This window comes from Myotis myotis, unplaced genomic scaffold (assembly GCF_014108235.1).
Source record: "Myotis myotis isolate mMyoMyo1 unplaced genomic scaffold, mMyoMyo1.p scaffold_m19_p_1, whole genome shotgun sequence".
NCBI classification, from domain to species: Eukaryota; Metazoa; Chordata; class Mammalia; order Chiroptera; family Vespertilionidae; genus Myotis; species Myotis myotis.
In genome coordinates, this window is record NW_023416313.1 from 137372428 (window position 1) to 137381864 (window position 9437).

The 9437-nt window shown below is 50.4% G+C and overlaps 1 non-coding gene across 1 annotated transcript; it reads right to left on the minus strand.

Annotated features, from left to right (window-relative positions):
- Positions 1-223: 223 nt before the first annotated feature.
- Positions 224-387, minus strand: LOC118661408. The gene has a single exon (XR_004969332.1). It is a non-coding gene; the product is annotated as a U1 spliceosomal RNA (small nuclear RNA).
- Between the last annotated feature and the right edge of the window lie 9050 nt (positions 388-9437).

A 9437-nucleotide genomic window follows, 5' to 3' on the forward strand; every position in this document is an offset into this window, starting at 1 on the left:
TGCGACGGGGGAAGGAAACCTAGTTTGACTCTGAGTACGGGTGAGGAACAATGAGAGCGGGAGACTCGGAGGGAACTGACTCCTCACAACCCGTTCGCCTACTTCACAGCTCCCCCTTGTTTGGAAACTCACCACAAAGTAGCGCTGAAAAAACACAAAAACACCGGGATCAACAACGCCTAAACAGCATCCCACCGCTTCTATTCTTAGAAACCGCAGAAACCAGGGGAGAGCGCGAACGCAGTCCCCCACTACCACAAATTATGCAGTCGAGTTTCCCACATTTGGGGAAATCGCAGGGGTCAGCACATCCGGAGTGCAATGGATAAGCCTCGCCCTGGGAAAACCACCTTCGTGATCATGGTATCTCCCCTGCCAGGTAAGTATGAGTTGCTGCCCCCGCCCACACCCCAACCCCCACGCGCGACCCACCCTTCACACACGCTCACTACACTCAACACGCCGCGGCGCCCCCGCTGCCCCAGAGACCCGAGCGGCAACCGCGCCCGATGCGACAGCAACCCCGGGGGCGCGTCCATCTCGGGATGCGGGGACGTGGGGGCGCCGGCGGAGTGCGACCGGCAGCCTCTGCGCGCCTTCTCATCTGCATACACCGCGCCCCCGGCCTGACGTCCCCGGCGCCCTGTCTCCGGGTTCTGATCCGCGCCTGTGGCCGCGAGGAAACGAGTCCCCGACCCGGGAGGGAGGACGGGGTCTCGCCGCACCCGGCGCCCAGCACTTGTGAGGGCCCCACCGAGGGTGGGTCAGGGCCCGGGCTTGGTCTCGCCTTCCTGTCAACCGAAATGAGTCCGTTCAACTTAGAGACTAAGATCAGAGTTTCGTCATCAATTTAGCAGGAAACTGCTTCACTCCTCGTTCCGGGCCTTTCCGGTTAGACGGTGACCCCATCGAGCCGCAGGGAAAGGAACAGGGGACGGAAGGTCGGGTCGAGGCGGCCGTTCGCGGTGGCGACGCGGGGGCCGGGGCGGGGGCGGCGCGCCTCTGAAAGGAGAGGAACGGAAATGTCACGCTCCCGGCTCGGGGCTCGGGGCCGCCTCAGGCCCCCGGGTCTCTCTCTCCTCCGCCGAGAAGGCTCCTTCTTGAGCCGAGTGGAGGCTGAAGGCGCCTCCCGCGGACATGGTGGCTCCTGAGCGGACATGATGGCTCCGGAGCGCAGCCGGGGGAGGCGGACTGGAGGACGGGGGCGGCCCCGCTGCGGGGAGATGGGGACTCTGTGCAGCAGCTTTTCTGGTGGTTGGTTGTTTCAGGAAGTGTCCTGCCTCCGTGTGTATTTCCTGAAAACGAAGGGATCTCTCACCTAACCCCCAGTGCGATGATCAAAATCAAGAAATTAACCCTGGTGCAATATTTACAGTATTTTCCTCATTTACTCTGCAGACACTATTCAGTTTCCATCCGTCGCCCCTATAATGCCCTTTACCGCAACGGAAAATTCAAACCACGTATTGCATTCGGACATCATGTCTCTTTAACCTACTTTAATCTGAAATAGTTCCCAGGTCGTTCTTTGTAGGCATTTTTGAAGACTGGAGACCAGTTATCCTAGACAGCCCTTCCACTTGGGGGTTGTCCTGTTTCTTCATAATCACGTTCAAATGCATATTTGAAAGGAAGTGTGCTAGGGCGAGGGACTGTGCCATGGAAGGGTTACAGAATGTTACAGAATGTGCTGAGGGGAGGAAAAGAGACATGAGAAATTGAATGTGCTCGAAGGGAGGGAGGATTGTGTTCAAGGATTGTGTCAGGGTAACCGTGGAAGCAGGATTGTATCAGGGTAACAGTAGAAGAAAAATTGTTAGATTGTCTTAGAGAAATAATGAATTATGATATGCTCCAGCCAGGTGTGACTCTGTTTACCCCCTTTGTTCTTGTGAACTCTTTATGAACTTTTAATGGAATGCTTTGTAATTGATTTTTAACACTGCTTTGCTATATAAAGATCATACTGCACCCTTGATCTCCGCCACATGCTCCGAATCTCCCAGAGGGGGAGATAGGCGCTGTGGTCAGCTGGCCAGCTTAATAAAAAGCTCTTAAATTTCAATTCTGAGTCAGTGGTCTATCTCGTTGAGCCAACCCATAACATTTGGAGGCCCGCAGTGAGATACCCGGCAGGGGTGAGAGGGACCCCCTATTTAAGGCAGGAGGCTCTCCCCCGGCAGGGGTGAGAGGGACCCCCTATTCAAGGCAGGAGGCTCTCCCCCACTTGTTGCCGGGCACTCAGCGAGATACCCCACACCTGTGGAGAACGACTATCAAGGAGGCCTCCAGTCCACCCAAAAACTTTCAATTCGGAAACCGAGCCACCTGGACTCTCGAGAGAGGTAAGAGACCGGTCGTTAAACAGGAATTGGGACGTCCCACGGAAGGACCTATACGGAGGGCTGGACGCAGCGGTACTCCTGGTCCTGACCCGCGGCCACGACGGTGGCCGGGGTCCCTGGTTAGTGCGGCTGTAGGCTGCACTGGGTTTGTCTGTCTGGTATTTGTTTGTCTTGGTGTTTATTGCCAAAAAGTTGTCTGCTTCTGTGTACACCCTGCTGCAATGTTTTTTGAAAATTTTCAGGACTTCAAGGAGCAAGCTGCAGGTTCCGGGCAACCTTAGGTTGCATTTGGCTGGTTTGTTTTGTCTTTGTTCTTTGTTGTCTTTGTCTTTGTCAAATGGAATAGGGTCAGTCATCTTCATCGACCCCCTATCAATCAGGCCCACTCCGAGTGAGTGGAAGGGGAGCTTGATCACCTCCCGGGAAGCTATAGAGTTCCTTCAGGAATTGGGAAATTGTTAGGAATTGGGTGGATTGTTTAAACTCTGAGTGAATGTCTGGTGAAAGTGTGTGAGTGTGGAGGGAGGGGGCCTGCCCTCTCCTCTCCTTTGTGTGGCTCCACGACTTCGGTTACGGAGTCCGAGTGGGCCCCAACCTGCGGTTCCGCGATTCGTCATATGGCATAACGGTGACTCACCCCCATGTGGAGGTGACCAGGCCCGGGGTTTATACGGGTGCACCTTAGCTACAACGAATCTAAGCTCCCAAGGGACGCGGCCAGGCGGGCATCTGCGTGAGGATCTGTGAAAACAGGTCACCCCCTCCCTTGTCTGTCTCTCGCCACCGATCATCATGGGGTCGGGACAAAGTTTGTTTGTGTGGGACTAGCCAAATTACTACAGAGAAGAAGGACTAGATACAGCTCCACCCTGGCTGGTCTACTAAGAAAGTGTAAATCATTACTGGTCTGTGTAAAGTAAAAGCTACTTAGTTATTTATTCTGCTTTCTGTTGATACGCTTGGCTGAACGTTTGGTCTGGCCCCTTTAATAGTCTTCAAAGCCTCTTGCAGCTGCGAGAATTATTTTTTTTTCTCAGAGTCTTTTGCTCACTGTTAAAGGGGAATCAGCCTACTTAGTTAATAAAGATTTCTGTCTATCAGTTGCTCTTACCTGGGTTGTAATTTACTATATTAAACTGAAGTTCTGGGGTAGATTTAAAAGTTATAATGTTAATGCTTTTGATTTACAGCGATTCTGTGAATGGGAGTGGCCCACTTTCCAGGAGGGGTGGCCGGATGCAGGGTCTTTTGATCTGACCGCTGCCTACCGGGTCCATTATGTCATATACGGCCGCCCAGGGCATCCTGATCAAATTCCTTATATTCAGGTTTAGATTGACATATTGTCCAAGAAACCCTAGTAGATAAGGGCATGCCTCCAGAGGGAAAATTGGGACAGAGACAGACAATTCTTTTGGCCGGGCCCCAGAAGGGAAAGGCTCCCCCGGTCCTTCAGGGAGAGAGGGGGAGAACCTGCAGGACCTTGCAACATCTGCCAGTCCTGCAGTTCCTATGTGGCCACTACGGCAGGCCGGCCCTCTAGATCTGGGGCTAGACAGGCAGCCCTCTGGGGAAGCGAGGCAGACCGAGGCGCTATTCCCAGCTCCAGACCAAATTGGGGAGTAAATGATCAAAGAAGGGGGACTAGATGCCTGAGCTGCCTGCAGTGGCCCTAAAAAAAAAGCAGCAGCAGCAGCGAGAAAGTACTTAGGCCTTTGGCTTGCAGGCTACAGCAGTTAAGCCATAAGCCAATGATTGGTACTAGCCTTCCTACAGCCCCAGAAATAGAGTAGCAAGCCTGAGATCTATGAAAACTGCAGATAGAGCTAGTAAAAGCTCCCTGCTTGCAAATGTACTGAAAGGGTTTAGTACCTGTTGCTGCTGGAAGAGGAGGGGCTGCTATCCCCTTCCAGTACACTCCCTTCAAAGAGGCCTGGTCTCTGCTCTGCCATAAAGGGGACTGGTGGGAAGACAAGGAAAGCAGGGCCCTGTAACTAATAAACAGAGTTAAGAAAAGGGCACTCTCCCTAGACCTGGGAGCCATCAGGACTTTGAAATTCTCCAAGAGAGGAGAAGTCTGACTCAGAGACTGGCCGAAACCTCGTTGGGTTAGGAGGACCGGAGGCTGCATATTGAACTTATAGACTGCAATTTGCTAGGCAGAGGTCCGAGCCCAGTTGTATAGGGGTTAAGCTACCTATGTACAGCAAAACAACTTTCTCCTGTGCCAGAATACATTTTTAAGGAAATTGGACAGACTGTATTTGTGGCTAGACAGAAGAATTGGCCTATGTATAAACTGTCCTGGAAGAAGGCTATGTAGGGTGAACCCAAAAAGTAAAAGGTGTCTAGCTGCCGAGAGGGCAGTTGCCCAGGTGGGCAAAGAAGAATACCCATTAAATTTTGGTTTCTATTGAGAAAGAGTTGACAGTTAGCAACCTGTATGCTGTCTTACAGGCCTGTGCGACCATGCCGATGTCAGGGGTGGCACAAAACCTCAACTGTAGGAAACTGGGAAAGGCCTCTCTAGAACAAAGGGGGTTAATAAAGAGATGAATACTAGCCCTCTGTTACAGGAATTACAGACCCTGTGAGGGAGGTCCTGTGACATGTAAGACCCTGTAAGGAAATAAAGCTCCTTTAGTACAGATTAAAGGCTGTGTTTCCCTCCAAGCAACCCAACTGGAACCCCAATAGTGACAGGGGAAAGGAGGCTCTCGATCGGTATCGCCAGACTCTATTAGGGGGCATCCAAGCTGCTGCTTGGAGACCCACAAACCTCTCTAAAGTGACAGAGACAGTCCAGGGGCCTAATCCTGATGCCCCGGAAAGTCGGAGGGCTGTCAATGTTGCATTTGTTTCCCAGTCGGCCCCAAATATTAGAAAAAAAATGACAGAAGTTAGAAGGCTTTGAGGGGAAATCAATCTCTAAGTTGGTTGAGGTGGCCCAGAAGGTTTTTGACAATCGGAAGAACCCGATGGGAGGTTTAAACACCCGGATGGCCAAAGTCCTCCTGGCCCTGAGCGAGGAGGGAGGCCCAAGGGGCCGGAGAGACAACAAGGGCAAAGAAAAGCCTCGCAGAAGAAAAGGAGTCCAACCCAGGCTTGGGAAAAATCAATGTGCATTTTGCAGAAAGGAAGGACATTGGAAAAGGGAGTGCCCTGAACGTACGGGGAAACCGACTCCCTCCCATGCTGGTAGAGGAGGTGGATTGGGGTTGTCGGGGCTCAGCTGGCCCCCAGGAGCCCAGAATGACCCTGACAGTGGGGGGCCAAAAGGTGGACTTCCATGTGGAACTCATAGCACTCACTCAGGCCCTCTGGTGGGAAAGGGAAAAACAGCAAACATTTCAGCTTCCTGAAAACAGCTGCCTTGAACCCTGCTACACTCCTCCCTGACGAGAAGGCAGAGGCCCCTTTGCATGACTTCGAGGAGACACTGACTACCCTCACTTCCCTCCGCGAGAACCTTGTGGACCAGACCCTGCAGAATCCGGAGGGAGCAGCTTCGTAGAGGAAGGTACCCGGTATGCGGTATGCGGGGCGGCAGTAGTGACATGAGGAGGAGCCAGGGGAGATCTAAGAAGCCCTGGTGAGTGCCCCGGCACTCGTCCTGCCAGACCTACCCAGGGACTGCAAGGATATATCTCCTCACACTGCCCTTACAGGAGGCCAAGGAAGTGGCTAAAAGACCAGTAGGGCCCCTAGAAGTTCTCGTAGCCCTGCCAGCACCAAGGCTCCCAGAGAAGCCTACTTATGTGATGGGGGAGCAGAGGCTAGCTGAGAAACTAAGGGCCCGGGAACGAGAGGCTGCATGGCTAATTCTGCCAGACGGGAGGCCTATAGTGCCAGAAGCCCTGGGGCGGACCATTGCTTCCCAGGCCCACTAGAGCACCCACCTGGGGGGAACGAAGCTATCAGAACTACTGGGAAGAGGATTTTACATCCCAGGGCTCCAGAAAATATCCCAAGACTTGGCTAGAAGGTGTCAAGTGTATGCCCGAGTGAATTAAGGGCCCCCTGTTGTGGCCGCACCGGGACAGCGATTTCGAGGTCAGAACCCTGAAGAACACTGGGAAGTGGACTTCACCGAGATACCAGGAGGACAAGGAGGGTCTAAGTACCTGCTGGTTTTCATTAATACCTTCTCTGGCTGGCCTGAGGCATACCCAACCAAGGCAGAGACAGCACAGGTAGTAGTTAGAAAACTCCTCACTAAAATTGTCCCCCGGTTTAGCCTACCACTATATATGGGGTCCGATGATGGCCCGGCGTTTATCGCCAAAGTTACACAATCCATAGTTAAGGCCCTGAGAGTAACGTGGAAATTACATTGTATTTATAGACCACAGAGTTCTGGACAGGTAGAAAGGATGAATCGGACCTTAAAGGAAACATTAACTAAATTAAAATTAGAGACTGGCGAAAACTGGGTAAGTCTCCTTCCTTTTGCCCTCCTCAGAGCTAGGTGTACTCCGTATATAAAAGGACTCACCCCTTTTGAAATTATGTTTGGCAGGCCGCCACCTCTTCTTCCCCGCCTAAGGGAGGAAAAAATTGCCCGGCTGTCTACCCAAAATTTGCTTAAGTCCTTACAGGCTTTGCAGAGCAGCGCCATGTCAGCACAACGGGTGATGAAAGCCATACAGGAGGAGGACGTGCTGAGATCCAGTCCAACACAGCCTGCCTTCTCTCTGGGTGATCTCGTCTGGGTGCAGCGCCACGACCCTAGCAGCCTGGAACCTAGATGGGATGGACCCTACCAGGTGGTGCTGAGCACTCCAACCGCCATCAAAGTCGCAGGAAAGAGGCACTGGAAATTGTAACCCCGTCCTCCTCATGCCTCTCACCTGGTGAACTGACCAATGGGAAGGAGAAAGACATGGGAACTAAGACTCTATGTCAGCGGCCGAGCCAATTCTTCACCATCAAATGCCGGACTCTTCCCCGGTGGCTCGACCCTACATTGCCAAATGCCTCCTCAATTTCATATCGTAGAGGAGGGCACTGAATCAAAGATTTGATTCGGGCATAAGACCAGTAGGGAATGTGCTAGGGCGAGGGACTGTGCCATGGAAGGGTTACAGAATGTTACAGAATGTGCTGAGGGGAGGAAAAGAGACATGAGAAATTGAATGTGCTCGAAGGGAGGGAGGATTGTGTTCAAGGATTGTGTCAGGGTAACCGTGGAAGCAGGATTGTATCAGGGTAACAGTAGAAGAAAAATTGTTAGATTGTCTTAGAGAAATAATGAATTATGATATGCTCCAGCCAGGTGTGACTCTGTTTACCCCCTTTGTTCTTGTGAACTCTTTATGAACTTTTAATGGAATGCTTTGTAATTGATTTTTAACACTGCTTTGCTATATAAAGATCATACTGCACCCTTGATCTCCGCCACATGCTCCGAATCTCCCAGAGGGGGAGATAGGCGCTGTGGTCAGCTGGCCAGCTTAATAAAAGGCTCTTAAATTTCAATTCTGAGTCAGTGGTCTATCTCGTTGAGCCAACCCATAACAGGAAGACTAACTACAAAAGGGCTTTTGTGACTGTTATGGGCTGACCTGGGTCCCTCCAGAGACATATTTTGAAGTCCTAACCCCTGGTACCTAGGAATGTGACCTCACTTGGGAATAAGATCTTTGCAGACACAACCAAATTACGGTGAGGTCACCACGAGAGCGAGCGGTCCCTAATCCAATATGACAGGGTTATCCCTATAAGAGGAAAAGGCCATGTAAACAAAGAGACACACAGCCCGGCTGGTGTTGCTCAGTGGTTGAGTGGCGACCTATAAACCAGGAGGTCACAGGTTCGATTCCCGTCAGGGCACACGCCTGGGTTGTGGGCTCGATCCCCAGTGTGGGACGGGCAGGAGACAGCCGATCCATGATTCTCTATCATCATTGATGTTTCTATCTCTCCCTGCCTCTCTGAAAGCAATAAAAAATACTTTTAAAAAAAATAAAAATGACACCCCACCTGGGAACCGAACCCACAATCTAGGTATGTGTCCGGACTGTGAATAGAACCCTTAACCTTTCGGTATATGGAACACACTCCAACCAACTGAGCCATACTGGCCAGGGCGCAACATATGTACTTTAAAATTAAGCTTAACTGAGCTATGAAATTATTTGGAGATTTTTTTTTTAAGAACTTAGACAATTCTCAGCAATATATTTTGAGTATTCATAATATAAACCTAGGTTTATAGCAAAAAGGTGTGCTATGAAAAAATTGATTCTAATGTTTCAGTCAATGAAAAACAAAATTCAAAACTGTAAAAACAATATGGATCTACTTTTATTTTTTTTAAATATATTTTTATTGATTTCAGAGAGGAAGGGAGAGGGAGAGAGAGAAAGAGAGAAACATCAATAATGAGAGAGAATCATGGATCAGGTGCCTCCTGCACACCCCCCACTGGGGATCAAGCCCACAACGCCGGCATATGCCCTTGACTGGAATCGAACCCAGGACCCCTCAGTCCGCAGGCTGACGCTCTATCCACTGATCCAAACTAGCCAGGGCTGGATCTACTTTTAAATGAATGAGCATTTACAGTACAGTCCATTTTGAATTTTATATACTTTTTCCACCTTTAAATGCTTTTGTTTTTTTACTAGATGTACATGTAGTAAAATCAAAAAGTAATAGTAAAAGTAAAAATAAATAAATAAATAAATAAATAAATAAATAAATAAATAAATAAAAATGAAATAAAGGGGAAATAATAAAAAATGCCTGGTTAAAAGAAGAAGAAGAAGACAGAGACACACGAGGAGGGAGAACCCCATGGGATGACAGAAACAGATTGGAGTGATGTGACCACAAGCCAAGGACTGCTGGTCCCCCTAGGAGCTAGGAAGAGGCAAGGAGAGATTCTACCCAGAGTCTGAGTGGGAGCATGGCCCTGCCGACGCCTTGATTTTGGGTACCTAGCTTCCAGAACTGTGAGAGAACAGATGCCTGTTGTTTTAAGCTACCCAGTTTGTGGTGGAGGCTTACCTTAGAGTTAATCAGGGTTCCGATCCAGCGAGAAAGCCAGCATCACAGAAAGTGAGTCGTAATCTTCATGCTGGTGGGTGG